At 40.9% G+C, this 21,879-nt stretch overlaps 1 long non-coding RNA gene across 1 annotated transcript in view; it reads left to right on the forward strand.

Moving 5' to 3' along the window:
* LOC144381769 (uncharacterized) overlaps nucleotides 1-10,361 on the forward strand; it is a 53,527-nt gene extending 43,166 nt beyond the window's left edge. The window contains exon 3 of the long non-coding RNA XR_013447574.1: nucleotides 10,226-10,361. This is a non-coding gene — a long non-coding RNA (uncharacterized LOC144381769). The remainder of the gene's footprint in view (nucleotides 1-10,225) is intronic.
* The last annotated feature ends 11,518 nt before the right edge of the window (nucleotides 10,362-21,879 follow it).

Genomic DNA, 21,879 nt, shown 5'->3' on the forward strand with positions numbered 1-21,879 from the left:
GGTCTCATTTCAAGGCTGCCTCCTCCAGGAAGCCTTCCCTGACTGCAAATACTCCCATAACATCTAGCACACTTCTCCATTACACGCTTCCACACTGTATTATATTGTTGTCTGTTGTCATGGAAGACCTCCCACACATACATATTCCAACACACACACACAAACACACACTGAAACTCCTTTGGGCAGAGACTGAGTGTTCAATAAATATTTATTGAATAGTTAGAGTCTCATGATATTTGAATAATATTTGATATCTTACATCCCCAGCCCTTCCCACTTTCTACCTACTCAGATCACACCCATGCTTTTGACCCACATTATGAAGATTTCTCCGACACAATAGCATTTTCATCTATCTACTTGGTAAAGACAAAAAAGAATGAGAATTTTAAAAGCCTATTTTTGGTGAGGATGCTGATGGGAACAAAACTGGTAAAACCTTTTTGGATAGCAATTTGGCGAAGGACATCAACAGCCTCAAAATGTACATAACTTGACGCAGGAACTCCACTTCTAAGAATTTATTCTATGGAAACAATTTAAAATGTGCCCAAAGATTTTTCCAATAATGTGTTCACCACAGTTGAAGTTTATAATGTTAAGAAATTGGAAATCCACAATAAGCAATTAATTGAGTGAATACAGGTAAAAAACCTATAATGAAACTTAAAAAATATTTTTTAAAAATAATTATTGACCTGACAAAATGTTGGTGTTGTTGAATGAATCAGTCTGTATAATATGGTCCCCTTTATATTTAAAAACTATGAAATTTTATGTGCTTAGAAAAAATCTGGAAAGTTATATAACTGAGTAATAAGTGGATTTATCAGGGTGATGGGATTGTATATGATTTTTATACACTTAAAATTTTTTTTTTTTTTAAAGATTTTATTTATTTATTTGACAGAGAGACACAGCAAGAGATGGAACACAAGCAGGGGGAGTGGGAGAGGGAGAAGCAGGCTTCCCGCGGAGCAGGGAGCCCAGTGCGGGACTTGATCCCAGGATCCTGGGATCATGACCTGAGCTGAAGGCAGACACTTAACAACTGAGCCACCCAGGCGCCCCTAAAATTTTTTTTAATTGAGGTATAAATAACATACGACATCATGTTCATTTCAGGTGTGCAACATAAATGATTTGGTATTTTTATATATTGCAAAATTATCACCACAATAAATTTAGTTAACATTCGTCACCATACATAGTTACAGGATTTTTTTTCTTATGACTTTTAAGGTTTACTCTCTCAGCAACTCTCAGATATACAGTACAGTATTATTAACTATAGTCACCATGCTGTACATTACAACCCCATAACTTATTTATTTTATAACTGGGAGTTTGTGCATTTTCACCACCTTCAACCATTTCACCCACCCCAACCCCTGCCTCTGAGCTTGGGCTTGTTTATTTGTTTTGATTCCACATATAAGCGAGATTATATAGTATTTGTCTTTCTCTGCCTGAGTTATTTCACTTAGCATAATGCCTTCAAGGTTGATCCAATTCATTGCAAATGGCAAGATTTCATTCTTTTTTATGCATGAATATATTCCATTGTAGATAGTACATTTATCTATTCATCTGTCAATGGACGTTTAGGTTGTTTCCATATCTCGTCTATTGTATATAATGCTGCAGTGAACACGGGGGTGCATATATCTTTTTGAGTTAGTTTTCGTTTTCTTCAGATAAGTACCCAAAAGTGGAGTTGCTGGATCATATGGTAGTTCTATGTTTAATTTTTTGAAGAAGATCCAGACTGTTTTCCATAGTGCCTGCACCAATTTACATTCCCACCAACAATGCACCAGGGTTCCCTTTTCTCCACATCCTCACCAACACATTTTTCTTGTCTTTTTAATAATAGCCACTCTAACAGGTGTGAGGTGATATCTCATTGAGGTTTGGATTTGCATTTCCAAGATGATGAGTGTTGTTAAGCATCTTTTCATGTACCAGTTGGTCATCTGTATGTCTTCTTTGGAAAAATGCCTATTCTGGTCTTCTGCCTATTTTTATTTTTTTATTTTTATTTTTATTTTTATTTTTTAAAGATTTTATTTATTTATTTGACAGAGAGAGAGACAGCGAGAGAGGGAACACAAGTAGGGGGAGTGGGAAAGGGAGAAGCAGGCTTCCTGCCGAGCCGGGAGCCCGATGTGGGACTCGATCCCGGGACTCCAGGATCATGACCTGAGCCGAAGGCAGTCGCTTAACCAACTGAGCCACCCAGGCGCCCCTGCCTATTTTTAAATCAGATTGTTTGATTTTTTGCTATTGAGTTGTATGATTTCTTTATATATTTTGGATATTAACCTCTTATCACATATGATTTACAAATATTTTCTCCCATTCAGTAGGTTGCCTTTTCATTTTGTTGATGGTTTCCTTTTCTGTGCGCTCTCTTTTTCATCAGGGGTTTCCCATTTGATTTTTCTTCAGTGCACAGGAATTACTCATGTACTGATTTTTTTAATTATAAAAAAGTTGTCTGAATGCTTTGTTCTTCTTTGGCTCTAAAAGTAAGCTATTCAAAGTCAAATAGACATGAAAAAATAAAAATTCCCATCTAGAGCAAGGAACACTAACTTGAGATTTGCAAGGAAGAGCCTTTATCTTCCCAAGCCTCTGTAGCCATGTGTGAGTCTAATTTCCCAATGCTCTGAGAAACTGTGACAGAGAATCATTACCCTTGAAATGGGTTTGCGTAATATAAAAAATCAGGGTCTCCTCTCCACTTAGTGAACGTGTTAACATTTGTGGGAGTTCCCATGCATGTTCTGAGGGAGAGTCCTGTGACATCGTGTCTGCGTTGTATTGAACTCAATCACTTGTAGAAAATGTGTAATGTAATAGGGGTATTACACGGGGTGATATTATGGAAACTCCTAATTGGTACCAAAGTAATTCTTACTAGAGTGGACTATAAAACCTTCAGTGCCATTCTAACTAATCACCCCTGTGGCATTCTGAGCAAATGCAGGTTAATGGTGATGATCTTAATTTTTTTATTAATTAAATTAAGTGTATAATCTAACCATATAAGCCCATTGTCGGTGTTCATCATGCTGATAATAAATGGCTTGAGTACTCAGCACCTTTGGCTTCACTGGAGCCCTGAAGTCTTCCATCTACCATTAATGATCTAAGAGAGATCCCCAAGTGGCTCATTAGTGCCCAGAGACAACAAATAATGAAGTTGTATAGCAGAGATTGGGGTGAGCAAATGGCAGGTGGGTTCATGGACTCAGAAGAAGCCTCCAAACTCAGAGGCTGCAATTGCTGAGTCCTCTGCTCTCCTGCCTCTACATCTTGGGTTCTTCTTCAGCAAATAATTTCCTGTGATACTTAAAGATAGAAAGGGGAAAGAATTCAGGAAAGGGAATGTGAAAATATAAGATGCTTAACAATCACTTAATTGACCAAGACGCCAGATTCTGGCTCCTTGAGTTTTAGGGTCGGGAATAGGCCTTCGTCATCATTGTTTTCCCCACACCTTACACCAGTCTTGGCAAATAGTGGCACTATACATCTCAGTTCATTTTACCAAACCATGACATTCTTAGACTTGCTTTTCCCAAAGAGTGTTCCCTGGAAGAGAAACTCTGTCAGATGCATTCTAAATTAGAATTTATGAATAAACAAGTTTGAGAAACCTTGCATTTTACCTTTTCCTCTTGAAGATTTATGATATGTATTAGCATTGTGAGGACAATGATAAGTCCTTTAGAAATGATGTTAAATTTTCGAACCCAACATTGTCTAACCAAACTTATTTGATCACAAAACTCTATTAACATCCCACAAAGTGCACTTCAGCAATAGACTACCTGAGATATCTGCTAGGATGCTTAGAGCTCAGTGATCAGATGGAAATACAAATTTCCTGATTCTTCTTAAGTCCTGGAATAATAGAGATGAAATCTCTCTTGATTGTGACTAAATCCTCTAATAAAAACATAAAATTATAGGGCTTAGACTTGGAAGGAACGTTGGACAGCCTGTATCCTAACCCCCAGCTCATTGCAGGAATTTACTTAGAGTATCCATGATGGATACGTTGCCATCTCTGCATGGGTACTTCCAATGGCAGGAAGCTCAGCCACTTACAACCCAGTGCATTGAGTTATCATCAAATTTCTTTTTCTGTTGAATTAAAATCTGCTTCTCTGAGGTTCTAGATCTCATCCTAGAATAACAGGACAATTCATTCTCTCATATGTCTTATACACCAGTTCATATGCCCTCAGTTCACAACATATTAAGAATTCTCTGTTTCTACATTTCAAACTATAATCAGAATAAATAAGGAAAGTGGTCTTTGAATGGCTGGGGGGGCGGGGAAGGAGAATAGTCTTACAAGTTGAGTTATAGGCAAAAAAATAATAGAAATCTCCTACTTGCAACCCATTACATTCTGATAACAAAGGTGTTATGTTTCATAAGTTTGGTGCAAAATCATTTGGTGACTTTCTTATTTCAGCCTGCTCCAAAAAAGTACCCTGGCCTGGGCAGCTTATAAACAACATAAATTTATTTCTCACAGTTCTGGAGGCTGGAAATCTGAGATTGGGGGCTAGCATGGTCCGGTTCTGAGTCCTCTTCCAGATTACAGACTGCCAATTTTTCCTTGGGTCCTCACGTGGTGGACAGATAGCAAGAGAACCTTCTGGGATGTCTTTTGTAGGGACTTCACCATCACGACCTCATTTCTTCTCAAAGACCCCCTCTTCCTTAGACTATCACACTGGGAGTTGGATTTCAACATATGAATTTGGCGGGGGATACAAACATTCAGTCCATTGCAGTGACAAAGCATAACCTGAACTGATGTGAAACTATTTATAGTCTTTATTTATTCCATTTAGCATGAATGTGCATACATTTGATTAAAGAAATATTAATATATTGGATTACAGAAATATTAGTGTGTTTCCTCAGACTCTACTGGAAGTATTATACAATATATGGTGTATGCACTGTATTCCCTTTCTAAAATCAGACAGTCTGAATTCTTTTTTTTTTTTTTTTTAAAGATTTTTTTTTATTTATTTGACAGAGAGAGACACAGCAAGAGAGGGAACACAAGCAGGAGGAGTGGGAGAGGGAGAAGCAGGCCTCCCGCGGAGCAGGGAGCCCGATGCGGGGCTCGATCCCAGGACCCTGGGATCATGACCTGAGCCGAAGGCAGACGCTTAACGACTGAGCCACCCAGGCACCCCAGACTGTCTGAATTCTGAAACACATCTGGCCCCAAGGATTTTGGACAAGGAGGTATGACAACATCTTTTCCTTCGTACCTCTGTGTGCTCAACGCTATTGACCTACATTAGTTTTTTTAGTTCTTACAATTCTATAAGGTAAAATACTATTTATCCCCCATCTTACAGATGAGTAAAGTCATATAGTTTTACAGACATTTTTCTTATTGCCTATTTGATATTTGCAAAGAAAACCAGCCCTCCTTTTAAAATATACTAACAACAAAAAAATTAAGTCAGTTTCCAATTTGATCCACGGGTCAATGCCAGAGAGCCCTTACAGAAACGGGAGAACCATAGACCCAGGGCTGCAAGAGGAGCCCCCACAGGAACCTCTCTCAGCCTCCATCTGAAAGGTGGTTAATGGAATTATTTAGTGTCCTCTCTAGCTGCTCTTTTCCCACTTAGCCCCTCAGAAACTGGGGTGACTGGGAAAGTCATAGAAGCCCACTGCAGAGAAAAGTATTATTCTGAATACTGAATTAAGTTATGTCAAGGCCTGGATCTAACCTCTGGGATGGAAGTTTCTTACTGCCTACTGCATCCCCACTCCCCAAATGACCATTATGATGAGATCTGAGGATTAATGGCCCTCTGAAAATCTACCCCATTTGTTCTTTCACTATGCTTGAAATTTCCATATGAGTATTTGTCTTTGTCAGGATACTGAAAGCAACTACCAAAATGTAAGTAGTACATATCACATGTAAGGGTCAACCTATTAAGCTATTATAAACTTAAATAGTCAAATGAGCTGGTCAGTCATTTTGCCAGGCCCAGCGGGAACTGGACATGGAATAGACCAGGTTTAATGAAGAATGAAAGGACAGAAGCAGGAGGAAGGTCTGAAGCATGGACACTTCCAGGAACGCTCTACTTCGGGTGCTACAGCGGGAGGCTTGGGGCCCAGACTGGTGCCATTGAGGACTGGCTAAAGGAGGCACTAAAAGGGAAGAAGAGGCAAGAGAAGGAGAAAGGGGGGGACATGGGGTCCCAAAGCTCAGTGTTGCCTTTAACAGCTATTTCCGTAAGGATCGTGCCTATGCTTATAGACCCTCTTAAAATAGCTGAGTCATAACATTTTATACCATTCACTAGATAATATCACTTACCAGTTGGTACCCAAGGGACTAGAGTAGATGCCAAGTTACAGAACCCGAGAAACAAGGAAAAGGAGCAGGAAATAGCATGCATTAAGAATTTCCAACCTCAGCGCATACCGGTGCCCCCTTGCTCCCTGTGCTCCAGCCACACTCCTGCACGTGCTCTACCCTCATCCAGGAAAGCCAGCTTCTTCCACTCTTTGCCAAGGGAACTCAGACTTATCCCTGTGCTCAGCCTAGGCATCACTTCCTAGAGAGGCCTTCCCTATCCACACTACCCCTCCACCCTCACTTGTATTTCATTTATTCCACTCTTATCATTGTTTCTGTTTCTGTTTTTTCTCCTCAGAACACAAACCACAATTTGTAAGTATATATTTCTTTATTAGTTTAATGTCTGCATACTCTCCTAAACTATAAATTCCATCGTGTCCACTAAAATCAGATTCTTTTTTTTTAAAGATTTTATTTATTTATTTGACAGAGAGAGACACAGCGAGAGAGGGAACACAAGCAGGGGGAGTGGGAGAGGGAGAAGCAGGCTTCCCGCCGAGCAGGAGCCTGATGTGGGGCTCGATCCCAGGACCCTGGGACCATGACCTGAGCCGAAGGCAGACGCTGAGCCACCCAGGTGTCCCTAAAATCAGATTCTTAACAAAAATCTGTTTAATGAATCATTGTCAGGCACTGTGCTCTCTGTTTCAGAAGTGGTAGCTCTTTTAATCTTCAGAATAACCCTGAATTAGGTTTTGTGGATGAAATTAAGGAGGCTTACAACTTCAATGATTCTTTTTTTGTATCCTGATATTGTGCAGTACACACCCTGCACAGCTGTATGCCGCAACTGGGCTCAGAGACTCCTTGTTCTAAACCATTTAGGAATGGCATTATCTCCCAGGTGAAAGTATCTCTCTGCTCCTTTTCCCATCTTTGTGCAAACCATGGCTAGACAGGTTAATAATGAACAGAAAGTCCAATTAGCTTCCCCATCACATCAGTCCTAGAGCTAAATCCTGGTTGCTTGCAAGCCTCAAGAAAAGACTCTTTGGTTTTATATCATGTTAATAATTAATTGATTGGTTAGTCAGTTAACTAGTTCCTATAAGGTTTGTCCTGTCTTCCTTTGTCTCCTCCATGTGTCCTGGTTATGGTCAGTGGGCCTGAGCTCACATGGGCATTACGTTGATCTGAAAGACTCCAACGAAGGACCACTCCAAAAAGTGTACATGATTGATGCTTTTTAATGGCCTGAAATGTTATGAAGAAGCTGCTCATTTTATACCTGTTGAGGATAGTTTTCTTAAAGTACTGATGAAAACTGATTGAGCATTGATTGAAAATGTACAACAATGCCTGGTTATACAGAGATGGTTAAGCCAAGGCCCTGCCTTCAAGGAGCTCTCAGACAGGTGTGACAACAGGATGTCAAGGAAGAGGAGGGTCATTGGGGGAAGGAGAGTGGGGAAGGAGGGGAGGCTATGGGAATGATTTGGGGCAGAAGGTGGAGCCTGTGCAAAGGGCTTCATGATTTCAGAAACATAATAAGCAGAAGGTCAGGCTAGAGAATAAATGGTGCTCCCTTTTACCTGAGTGCTTATAGAAGATCCTCTGAGTTGCAGTATTTTATAAGATATTGGGAAGACACTTGGTATTGAGGATTTTTACCTGATATGGACCAGCTTACTCTTCTTGCTATTTTGGTGCCACAACCCTCAACCCTAACCCTGACCAACTCTCATGTAACCAGTTCCTTTGTAAGCTAGAAGACAGAGGCCAGTTTTCAAGAAATACCCAATGTCCTATTCTTATTAGGTTTTTTAAATGTCTTTTACACTCTAACACCATCAACACCAGTTGGGTTAGGCCTCACAGCTGAGCTCAGTAGTTCCTAGACCCAGCTGCTCATCAGAATCACTTGTGGTGCTTTTTAAGAACACACATGCCAGTCTACTAAAGTTGAATTAGGTATACCCTAAACTCATCGATTCCACTTCTCGGTAAATACCCATCAGAAATGCAAAATCCACCAAAAGATGTACAAGATTTTCATGGCAGCACTATTTGTAATAACTCCACAGGGAGCCACCCAAATGCCCAGCAACAGCTGAATGAATACATTGTGGTATAATCCTATAGTGGAATAGTATACAGCACTGAAAAGGAATGGACTCACCCTACACACAACCTCATGGATGAATCTCATAAAATCTCATAAATCTCATAAAAACAATGTAGAACAGGGGTGCCTGGGTGGCTCAGTCATTAAGCATCTGGCTTTGGCTCAGGTCATGATCCCAGAGTCCTGGGATCGAGCCCCTCATCAGGCTCCCTGCTCCTCGGGAAGCCTGCTTCTCCATCTCCCGCTCCCCCTGCTTGTGTTCCCTCTCTCGCTGTGTCTCCCTCTGTCAAATAAATAAATAAAATCTTAAAAAAAAAAAAAACAATATAGAACAGAATAATCCAGATGCAAAAAAAACCACATACTGCTTAATTCCATTTTGGTTTTATCAAGAAAAATTAATCTATGTATTAGAAATCAGGAAGGGTAGCAGTTAGAAGGGGGTACAGGGGGACTTCTGGGGTTCTCAGTGTGTAAAACAGGAGTGTGTTCCCTTTGCAAAAAGCCATCAAGCTGTGTATTTATGATTTGTATGCCTTTTGGTACGTTATATTTTAGTAAGATATTTTTAAAAGATGCACCTGCCAAATTTTATCCCCATATATCCTGATTCAGTAGATCTGGGGTAAGGTCCAATTATCTGTATTTTTTAAATCTCCACAGATAATTCTAATGTATATCTAAGCTTAGGAACCACTGACTAGGATCTCCACTGTTCTAGACTTCCCAACTTTGCGCTCTTTGTTTGCGTATTAAGAAAGCTTACTCATTGTTTTTATTTTCATGTTTTCTCTCAAAATAGGAGTAATACAGCCCCTGCAATCCCATGCACCCAGATGTTTCCATGCCACTGAAATGAGTGGAGATTGAAAAGTGTTCCTTGTGATGCTGTCAGTAGTTCCTTAGCGGAAGTATTTTACTCTAGGGTTTCAAGAACCCCTAACAGAATTCATTTATTCAATTAGCCAACAAGTGTTTATTGAACACCTATTATAATAAAAGCTAATGATTGCAAACTCTTATTACTCACTTCCCTGGGCCAGGCATGATCCTGTATCCTTTCTGTATGTTCTATCACTTAAGCATAGTAAAGGAGTTAAGTGCACAGACTCAGGAGCCAGGCTGCCACTGTTAAAACTCTAGCTTTGCAACTTTTGTGTGACTTGGGGAAAGTTGCCTCTCTGTGACTCAGTTTTTGTTTTTGTTTTCGTTTTTGTGCTTTTTAAAAGATTTTATTTATTAGAGAGAGAGAGAGAGCATGAGCTGAGAGAGGCACAGGGAGAGGGAGAAGCAGAACCCTGCTGAGCAGGGAGCCCGACGTGGGACTCGATCCCAGGACCCCAGGATCATGACCTGAGCCGAAGGTAGACGCTTAACTGACTGAGCCACCCAGGCGCCCCTGTGACTCAGGTTTTTTATGTGTAGATCGGAGATAATAAAAATACTGATTCTCGAAATTGGAGTGGTAAACAATGTTTGGCACCTTTAAACGCCACTCACTGTATATAGGCAAATGCTGCCTATGCATTAGTTTTTACTTTTCACAAAAGATAGCTACTACAATAATGTTAATAATAACTTACATGACTTGTCCAAGGCCACACAGCTAATAAATAGCAAAATCAAGATCCCAAGTCAGGTTGCCTGACCTCAGTGCTTAGATATTTGCTATCATACTCTCTATCTTGTACTGACATATTCCTCTCTTGGTAATGTTTTCATGGACACAGGGATTAAATATCTGAAAAGAAGATTCTACTAAAGAGATCATTTGAGAATCTGGAAAGTCATCGTGAACCACCCCGTAGTGACAAGACCTACCCCCTGCAGGTGAGAAGCGGAGCTCTTCCCAATCAAGCTTCATTTTCCAAGGTAGGATGAGTTTGGGTAACCTTTCGCATTCCCTGAAGTTAAAAATACCTTTTAAAAATGAGTTTGTCATGTCTTGTTGCATAACACTGAGCAGTATTTATAGAACGTAGGAATGAATATGAAAACTTATATTTTGATTCATGGCATATTAGAAGTGGTGCTTTCATTAATAACTCTGACTTGAATTTTTCCTCCCAAATTATTGGAATTTTATTAAACTTTTAAAGTATTTTTCTGACATGGAGTGGGGAGATAAGGAGAAGCATATTCTTAAAGACGCTAACATAGTCAGTTACTGAAAAAGCAATTGCATGTATTTTGCATGTCAGTGTGAGAGCTGCCTTCATGTAACTGACAGTATGGGGTATTTTGTCCCCTAATATTAAATACTGTTAATCAGAGAGGTAAAGATTGCATTTTTCTTGAGTTAACTTTAAATGAAAGTCTTCATTGAAACAATGTCTCAGTAAAAATGTAGGTACTAGCAATTAAGAGGTAAAACTGTGTACCTAAGATGTGTATTATATTGATTCCAAAATAATTAGGTTGGCAAATCCATTATGAGTATCTCTCCTCACATGAATACAAAGCAGTGCTACCATTCTATTGGTTTTTGAAGGATGACTGCATCTTACTGTGAAATGTATTTCCAAGTTTTGCCAAGTATTGAGGTGACTGATTTTATTTCTTTTATTAGGTACTTATGTTTCCCTTTCTTTTTATATATTGCTTAAAAAACAAACCTGCTTTTACAGGCCTCCTGCCACCTAAAAGGCTCTTTGTGCAGCACAGAGAAGATTTCTTGCTGATCAGATTTTCCCCATTCTTCTCTTTAAGCAAACACTGAAGGCTTTCAGCAGCTGCCCAAGATAGCACTTTAAAACCCTTAAAGCAGTTTGAAAGGCCTCCAAAAAAGCATGACATTCAATCAAAGTTCAGTAAGGAAAGTTTTAATGAATAAACTTAGTAAATTAGAAAGCACGGTGGCAGGGTGATTAACTCTCATTTGTGCATTAGTGTTGAAATTAATTAAAACGTTTAAGCCATAGGAGGCTGGCTACCTCGTCAGGACCTGGCTCTGCCCTCGGAGTCAGTCTGGATCCAGGAGTGATTCATCTTACACAGATGAGAGGGGGGATAAAAAGAAAAGAACAGTCAGGACAAATGTGTTTTCAATGGTGCTTAGCAGCAGGGAGACCACTGAGACTTCAGAGCAACGCTACTGGAGTGTGACATCATAATACGGCACGTACATGTGGAGTGGGGTGAAGAGGACTTCGCACACATGTTCCTTCTCTCTCCCTTTTGGATTGGATGCCGTGTATATTAATTTCTCTGCCAGGCAGAATGCAGTCTGCTCTCTTCAAGACCACTCACAAATTATCTCTGTTTCCCTGACTCTTTTTAAACCTGCTTGCCACCATTAATGTTCATCCCTGGGAGTCCCCCACAGGGCAGTGACAGGAAAAGGTGGGCTTGGCACCCTGGTGATTTCCCTAAGATCAACTCCATAGAATGTATGAAAATATAATTGCCTCAAACAGACTCTCAGACACACAACAATGGATTTGTTGTTAAAATCCCTTGGCAATGTGCAAAGCAGAAACCATCTTTTCAAGAAACCCAAAATATTCCATTCCCATTAGGTTTTTAAATATCTCATAAGCTCAATTTCTTTCCAGAACTATGGGTCTGTGGATCTTCTTATAGAAACCCATTACCATGTGGCTGTTTAACAAATCTGTGCCTGCTTAAAATTATAAATGACAGCCTATTTCATAAAGAGAAAAGTCCTCTTTGACAGGAAAACAATCTCAGTGGCTTCTCCTTGGATAACAAATGGGTTTGTGTCAGGCCCAGCACCATGGCTGTTTCCAAAATAGTGTAGCAGTGGACTGCGATTTCTGTTTCAGGGGTCCAAATTAAGGGGTTTGCAGAAACAAGTGACTATCTGCGAGTCTGAATTATTTCCACCTGGAGAAAATTATCATGATATGTTATGGATCTACGTTCATAACTTTTAAAACTGCCCATCTTCCTTACTTTTTGCTCTAAAGATTTCTTGTCAGATACAGTGTCAGAGGTCACTGTCAGAGTGTCCCTTTGGTACACATTAACTATACCGGCAAACTTGTTCACTATTGATCCACTATGTCTAAGTATCTATTATGGTGGATATAAAAGGTGGCTTCACATCTTTCTAAACAGATAATTCATAAAGGCCAAGGGGTCATGGCTTGTGATGTATTATTCTTTCACTGTAACTGTGACTGAATGGAAAGAAAGAGAGAGGAAGAGAGGGGGTGCTAAGGGTCATGGGTGTTAGACTAAAGAGGTGGAAACCTGCTGTACGTCGATTGGACACATTAAGATCCATATAAATAATAAAAGGCATTAATAATATTTGTTCATGACCTCATTATCAATTCATTCTCTCAGAAACAGAGGCTCCTAGAATAAATGAAGACAGAGTTGATTTTTTACCACCAAAGTTCAGTTGAGGTTGAACTCTAAAATGAAAGTCAATTGAAGACAGTAAAGTCTAGTCTGGCAGCCATATGTTTGATCCTGGGATTGATATATTTTGCAGGTAGTGCATCGTGTGGGGCAAAGCAAGGGTTTGGGGAACAGAAGCCTCAAATATGGAGTGTGAGGATCTGCTGGATCTTGATGGGCTCAGCACATCCCCATGTTCCTTTGGGATTATTTGATTCCTCATGTTCTGTAACCTCCACTGGTTCAGGCTGAACATTCAGCAATACGCTGCGGAGGCCATTGCTGATGTTCCCCACGTTTCCATCCTAAAGTAAAGCATCTCATTAGGAGAACAATAAGGATCTAATGAGTGAGACTTGCTCACAAGTTAGCCAACATTGGGCTCATTTAATGCTGTTTATGGTCTTCTGTCCACTGGAGAACCCAGAGATGGTGTGCTTTCTCAAGACGACAGTTTGGAAGAAAGTAAATTGAGATGAATCATGGTGAGATGAGATAGTTAAAATGTCATGCTCCATAAGTTTGAATGCATCCTTCAAGTTGTGAACAGTAAAATGCAACTGAACGCTGAAGCAAGAGAAACAAAGAAAAAGCAGATGACTAACAATACAAATCCTCCTTCTTTGACAAGGAAGCTTCATGGCAAAAACCAAACAGCACCTTTTCAGAGCCATCGCTGAGCACACACCCGGGAGCACGCAGGCACATATCCATTCTCCCTCCTGATTTTATTTCCCTTTTACTATTTTACCCATTATGGCTCAGGGGATGACACATCAAAATTGTAAGGTTTCAGAGATAGATAATACACTACTAGTTTCATTTCTGTTTATAAATGCTAGCTGAGAGAAAATCCCTAGACTGGCTGGGCAAATTCCAACATGTCCCTAGTAATCGTGGAAGCTGATGATAATGTGTTTTGAGAGTCAGCCCTTTTGGCTGAGGGAGAGGGTTGAAGAAAAGGTTGGGGTGGGCATGGGCAGAGGTGGGAGATGCAGAACTGCTTCACTGATTTCTCCTTACAGAACCCCATTCATTTCAAGTATCTACTAACTCTGTAACTCTTTAAGTTAAAACACCCTAAGAGAAACGCAAGAATGGCCTATTTCCTGGAAGTTAATAGTCAGGGGGAATAGCTTTTCTTCTTTATGTGAAACCCCAGTTATTGGGACAACCAAGGTCTTGAGGGAATTTCCCTCCAATATCTGTAGTTCTTAACCTTTTTATGGATCAAGAACCCTTTTGAGAATATAACAAAACTATGATCCCTCTCTTGAGAAAAATGTTCATATGTACAAAATTTTGCATATATTTTAGGGATTCATAGCTTCCCTGAGGTTGGTACAGGTTAAGAGCCCGTATTCTAAATAGGGTTGTTTTCTTTAACAGATGAACATTCATAGAATCTGCCCTTCCTTCTTCAGTTCAATAAAGGAAAAAATGAAGCTTAGAGATGAGCCAGCTACTGTAACCTTCAGATGCTAAATAATACTGTCCTTAGTAATAATAATATTCAAGTGTCATGTTAGTGGTCTCTATGGACATCTCTATTCTTCATAATAATTTTTATTTTTATTTAATGTTTGGAGATGTTGTAAAAAGTGACGACTGTTTCAAAATGTGACCTCTGTGAGGTTTAAAACCTACGGAATCAGATGAGAGATGAAAGCATTCAACATAATGTATGACTTAAAGCTATGTTTTTTAAACTTTAATAGGAAATGTCTGACTCTTAGATCACTGTTTCTAAAGCCTGGCAGACAGAAACATGTCTTTTAAAAAGGTCTAATTTATATACCAAACAGAGATCCAGCAGGTAGAAATAATGCCTTTCCCTTTTACCTCATGCAAACCTGAACATTTCATTTGTTTTGAATAAACCTCAGTTCCAGCAACATTTTGACCATTATAACTCATCTCATTTTTTTCCAAAGACTTTTCAGATATTGTGCTAGACGGTGGCACACCGAGATAAACAAGCCATGGTCTTTATCCTCAGAAGGCTCATAGTCTCGGAACGGATGTGTGTACACAGCCAAGCAGCCACTGCCGTGGCTCAGACGGTATCCATTCCTATCTTCTTCCGTCTTGGCAGATCTCCATTTTTATTCGGGTGCACACCCTCTACATAAGCCATACGATTTAGGGGAAGCTGACCCATACTGGGCTAAACCAAGCATGGGAATCCTATACACACTCTTGTTTGTGATAGATTCGGGTATCTTCTTCAGCCAATCGTTATTTCTCATTCCTTTGGTAATGGCAGTTGGTCTGGGGATGGACATGTGACCTAAACTGGCCTCATTATATCAGAGGGGAGATCAACTAGGGGGAAAGTTGTTTCTTCCCCTCTAGCTATATTGCCCCAACTGGTGTTAACAACTGTCTCGCTACCTTTGGGGAAATGAGTCTGAGGACAAAGCTAAGACATCTGGGAGGGCAGATCTGAGAAAATTACAGAGAACTGAAGTGGAAAAACCACATTGAACAATTTGAAGCCCACTATACCTCCAAATGTCTTTTACGTGAGATAGATTTACTATTTCCTTTTTGTTTATTCTTATTTGAGTAGGGATAGATGTCCAATGTAGCACCAAAACATCCCGTCACCCATACTACTATAGCCCAGAGTGATAGTCCCCCTAGTATGCTATGGGAATCATCAAAGGTGCACAGAGGATCGATACAATCATCCTGTGGCAACTTGCCAGAAGAATGGATGCTTGAGCTGAGTTTTGATGGTTGGAAAGGAGTTCGCTGAGCAGATATGGAAGAGAAGGGGGTTCTAAAGAGAAGAACAAGTGAACAGAGGTGTGTTGGTGTCTTCAAGGATATTGAGAGAGTTGTATGCCTAGAGTGAAGAGAGATGGGAGATGTTCTGGCAGATGAGACAGAAGAGGCAGGCAAGGGCCAGATCATGAAGGGTCTTGCTTTCCCGGTGAATGTGGATTTTCTATTGAAGGTAATTTGGAGCCATTGAAGGATGTTAAATACTGAATTGGCATGATCCATTTTGTATTTTAGACACATCTCTGGTGGCCAGTGTGAAAAGTGAATTGGAGAGGACTGCTCTAGGACTAGGAGATCAGTTCAAGAGTCTCCATTTTGCTGAAAGGCACCCTTTGCCTCTCAGGCATCCTTTCCTGATAGGAGGCAACATGGGTCCTTTCTGAATGGTACGGGGCAGGTATCTGTGAAAACTGGTACAGACCCATCACTGTTAATCAAAATCCATAACTAGATCCAGGTCAGCAAACATTTGTTGAGTGCTCATGACTCAGAACACTGCACAGAATCATGGAAAGAGCCCCTTACTTGATGGGTGACCTTAACTAGCTGCTTAACCTCTCTGAGATTCTATTTCTGTGTCTGTAAAATGAGGATCCTGTACCTACCTTGCATTGTCTAGGTGAGTTAAATAACACTTATAGGCATTTAGCACTGGGCCCACCAAATCATAGGGACTAGATTAATGCCTCACTGGCTGACTGAGTGACTAGATGACATGAATGTATACTCTTCCCTACTTATACTAAATAGGTGGTTCTAGATTTGAAAACGGCAGACCCAATACTTTGGGAGATATTACCACCAGATGAACAAGTTATCCCCACTACCTTCTGAGGTAAGGTTAATTCTTGTGGAATTTTTAAAAATGAGGGCAGATCTGCCCACAGGGATTGCAGAAGCTTCTGCTCAGTCATTAATTAAAACAACATGCTTCAGAGCCCTGCGGGTGTGTAACTCTCCATTCTTGGGGCTCGAAAGGGAGTGACACTGTAAATTGCTTTGGAATGAATTGATTTGGGGTTTTCCATATGACACCCACAAAGGGCTTGCAAGACCAAGTTTTGGCCCAAATGCAAAGGATGCTTGCCAGCTGGTTGGTACAGCCTACAAACAGGACAAATAAGAAAGATGCTTGTTTGTGCTTCTTTCCATGAGCTGGATCTTTGGGTCCCCCAAGTTGACCATGTCTATTCAGGGGTGGTAGGGCAGAAGGAAAGGCTGGGGTGAGGCAGTGGGGAGCTGATGCCAACCTGCAGATGTTTCCACTTCACCAGAAAGCTTGGAGGTACAATGTGCAGTGCCTTACATCTTTGCCATCAGAGACATGTGAGTTTAAGTTTTGACTAGCTCACTTATTAGCGGTATGACCTTGGGCAAGTGACCTAACCTCTCTGAGCTGTAATGTTTTTCATTTGTAAAAATGGGCTATGCCTTCCTTAATACTATAAAGTGGGAGTACACCTACTAGACTTGTTATGAGGATTAAATAAAATGCATATGAAAAACATATACTCAGCATAATATATGATAATATGGTTAAAAAACAAGCTATGATAATGATGATGATGACGACAATGATGATGATTTATAATGGGTATCTGTAATTTTGGGTCTGTCCATCAAACAATTGCCCTGTCTATTAATACTTTCCTTTTGGGGAATTACCTTTCCTGAATTAGGTGTAGTCTTGGTGCCCTCTAGTGTGCTCACTGCCACTTTAGAAGCTGAAGGGGTCCCTAGAGGCTCTGCCCACAAGGTCTTTCCTTTCATCACCTAGTACAGCTGCGAAGTAAGCATGTGACCAGAGCTCAGCCAATCAGACTCTCTCTCCTGGAACTTTGAATCAGGCATAGAATGAAGCAAAGAGAAAAAACAGTGGGTGGTACCTGAAGAAGACAGCCTTCCTTTCTCTCCTATTGGTGTCCCAAATCATTCCTATAAAGTTTCTTTTTTGCTTAAGCAGCCAATGTCCATTTCTGTTGCTTGCAACCAAAGAAATGAAACACTACCTTCTGCCCTTAGGAACAAGTGTTCCCCTTGTTTCCCTTCATAGCCTGCCTCTCTTCTTCTCTTTTTCACCCCAGCATCCTACACCCCAATATTCCCCAAACACAGCCTAACTTTGTATAGCTTCATGCAAGTTTTCAAGATATTCTTTCTGCTTAGATGCCCATATTCAACCCTCATCCTCCAACAGGCAAATTCCAACCCATGCTACAAGCCCTGGCTCAAATGATGCTTGCACTGGGGAGCCTTCAATGACTGCTTTGACCCAGCTGTACCAAAATATTTAAGCTCCTCCACCTTTTCCATGCTTGCCTTGAAACCTTTATGTACTTGCCATGTTGCATTAGTCTATGTGCTAATGTGCTAGGTGGAGATCTAAATCCTATGCTCTCCAGGAATGGGGGCCAACCCTTAGTCTTGTTCAGCTTTGTGTCTCTAGTACCTGCCTGGTCCAGAGCAAGAACACAAGGCTTTTTTGTTGAATGAGTGATATTTCTTTTTTTTTTTTTCAAGATTTTATTTATTTATTTGAGAGAGAGAGGGAGGGAGAGCACAGAGAGAGTGAGAGGGAGAAGCAGATTCCCCCCCTGAGCAAGGAGCCTGATGTGGGACTCGATCCCAGGACCCTGGGATCATGACCTGAGATGAAGGCAGATGCTTAACGACTGAGCCACCCAGGCGCCCCGAATGAGTGATATTTCTTACAAATACATGAATTGCACAATTTTGTGGACAAGGATTTATATTTGGGTCATGTCCAGATAACTTCAGAACAGTAGGCCAATTCTACAGGCCACCCAGCTCTTTCAGTATGATGAGCAAATGTGTCCTTGTCTCAGTTACCCAAACTGACAATCTAGATTGAGCCAAATTGTTTAAGATCATTGTCTCAGCCTCTACTTTGAGAGTAACAACAGGAACTAAGTCTTGTATGGCTCTGATCACGCACCAAGCCCCAAACAAGTATTAACTCATTTGATCCTAGTAATACCCCTATGAAGTAGATGCTGCTGTTTTCCCCATGTCACAGATGAGGAAACTGAGGCAGAGGGAGGTCGAGTCACCTGCCCGTGTTATATGGCTAACAAGTGGGAGAGCTGAGTTTCCTACCTATGCTGTACTCTTCCATACGACATTGCCTCCTCTGGAGTCCCTGAGGAATGAGCAGATGCAGCTCATTCTGGCAGCACGCAGCTGTTTCACGAGTTGGGGGTTAGAAGCAGGACAGGGGTGGCCACCTGAATGCAGAATCTTCAAGGTGAAGATCTGTCCACCTTGTAAGAAGCATTGATAGTGAGTGCAGAGTACAGATAGAGAGGAGCTACATTTTTAGCTAAGCTACAGTTGGGTGGTGATGAAGAGGGAGGGGAATCCTTCTGTGATATGTGAAAATACTGAGATACCCAGATATACGCCTTGTGCCAGGAAGAGTCACACTATTAGCCTTGGCTAAATTCACCAAGCAGGGCTTGACAGGCAGTAGCACGTAGTGGTTCAGCGCTTCGGTTTTTACATCAAAGAGTCTTGAATGTGACGCCTGGCTCTGCTGTTTGCTACAGTATGTGTGACCTTGGACAAATTACTTAACCACTGTGTGGCTCAGTGACCTCTTCTGTAAAATGGGGCAGGATAAAAGTCTCAGGGGATAGGGTAGTTATGGAAATGAAATCATTACATGGAAATTACTTGGTATATCTGGAACCTGCTCCATGGTTTTGTTATATAAATTTAGTACAAAGTGCCTGCTAATTATGGGAGATTTAGTGAGCAGTGGCACTTTGGGTTTTTGGGGGACAATGGGAAGGAAAAGAGTAAGGGTGAGGAGAGAGTTGCTCCTCCACTTTGCTGGGGAGAGCTCAGCCATTAAGAATTAACTCTGCGGGGCACCTGGGTGGCTCAGTCGTTAAGCGTCTGCCTTCAGCTCAGGTCATGATCCCAGGGTCCTGGGATCGAGCCCCACATCGGGCTCCCTGCTCAGCTCCCTGCTCCCTTTCCCTCTGCCTGCCGCTCTGCCTACTTGTGCTATCTCTCTGTCAAATAAATAAATAAATAAATAACTTAAAAAAAAAAATTTTAAGAATTAACTCTGCCACCCGAAGTGCGGCAGGCCACCCGCTGTTCTGCAGAGTCCTGCTGGGGAGGGGCCCACGACAGGGTTTGTGGTTTTACACCCAGTTATCAGGGCTCATGGCTCTGTAGGATTACTCTGTATGAGCATACCCAGTGTCCTTTTACTACTCTTTCCCTTTCAGATTTCCAGTTAAAAAAAGAAAACAACCCTTCAGTGATGAGCTTGGGCAAAAAGGCTTATTTTACTACTAGGGCCCTTTTTCAAAAAGCTAATGATATTTCTTATAAATCCTGAGCATTCCATTGGCTGTGACAGCCAGTGCTTGGGTGAAGTTAGCAACAGCCTCGTTTCCAAGGAGAAGTTCAGGCGTGATTTGCCCAGAGTCCATCAGAGTATATGTGCCCTGGGCCCTAGGATTAGGGGAGGAAGGGTTCCAACCCACCAATCCATTTAAAGCTTCCAGTTTTGCAGATTCTGGATTCAGATACTTAAAGCCCTCAAATGCCTACCCCAGAAACCACACTTCATCACAAAGCTCTCCATTAGCTGCAGACCAAGCAAATATATACAAATAAAGTGCATTTGTGTAATGTAAGAAATTTATTATCTTAATGCATCTGTCTCAACTTTTAATAACCACAGTTTATTTCCGTGGCTCACAAATTAGACCCATTCTCTGAGAGATCTCAGGGTGTAAACATATGAAGGCATTACTAAACTCCAGGTGTCTCAAGCACACTTAAAACATGTTAATAAACCCTCCGCATGTAGGATTTGATAGGATGAAAATAAATCTGTTGCCATCCCCTCTCTATTCTATTAGTGCTGAGCATTGAGACGTGTGACTGATACACTAAATAACGTTCTCAAAAGGCAAATCCCACAAAACGTGGGGACCTCTTGGGACTGTGTAAGTGTTGTCACTCCACAGTTGGCATCTGTATGAACTCCCACTACCAGGATATGGAACAATTTATAACATAACAATTAATGGAAATATTGACTTAAATATGCACTCAGCAGGGGGCTGGTAACCCCAGTAATCAGCAGAAGGAACAGTATCATGCCATGTACAGTGTCCCAAAGGATTCTGAAGCAATTCACCTGGTGTATCTTGAGAAGCACACTCTTCCTCTCTTTATGTCACTTGAGGTTGAAGTTAAAAATGACACTTTCTCTTCCACCCAGCTTTTGCACTACACTGAAGGGATGAGCTGTATAAAAATGCAGTCTCTAAAATGCAAGGACCCACAGTGCTTGCCAGTTTCACAATTTTGCGGATTCTAATTAGGAAACTATTTCACCGGTCTTTCTTCTGATGGTGCAAGGGAGACTAAGAGCATTACAAAGCTGCATTTTGCATTGCCCGGATGATTGTAAAACTCCCTACCCGCCACCCCCCACCAACCCAAAAACCCATCAGCTTGCGTCCCAACCCCCATCTCAGTTCTCATATACTTTCATCTTGTTCCCAGGATCCACTAAAGTAAATAAGATGTCCACTCAGATAATGGAAACCCCACCAGCTCTCAGTTAGTGCCTTTTCATGCCAATTAAACACATTTTATACAGTCATCGTAGATGCATCAATGACTGCATTCGGAGACGCCAGTAGGGCTCGGCAGATATCAGCCGAGCAAATGAAATGTATTGCATGCGAGTTTTCTCTCTGTCTTATTCTAACCACTTGGCCACGGTCTCAATTGAAAACATTGATTCTGAAAGATATATATGGATATATAAACTGATTAACCAGCTTATTTGCTGCTGATTACTTTACTAATCAAGATCTCAGAGTGCTTAATTTAAATTAATACTTCATTAATGAAAATCCAGCTTCAAGCATAAAAAAAAATCTTGACAGATGCATTTATTACATAAACATACATTTATCTACACCAAGGCAATTGAACATACAATCATATTTGGTTGGGGTTATAATTGATAATGATTCTACAATTATTACTTCAGTTAGGTGAGTGTTGTTCGCCAGAGTTACTCGGACAGTCTACTAGGGTTTTCTCCGTTTTGAGGCTTTGAGGAGCCAGTGGGACATACAGGGACGTATGCAAAACAAATTCAGAACATTGGGTCACTTTTGAGATAAGGAGCAAGATATTCTTGCTTCCCCTTCCATGACCCTCCATC

The sequence above is a fragment of the Halichoerus grypus genome, chromosome 5 (assembly GCF_964656455.1).
Source record: "Halichoerus grypus chromosome 5, mHalGry1.hap1.1, whole genome shotgun sequence".
Taxonomy (NCBI): Eukaryota; Metazoa; Chordata; class Mammalia; order Carnivora; family Phocidae; genus Halichoerus; species Halichoerus grypus.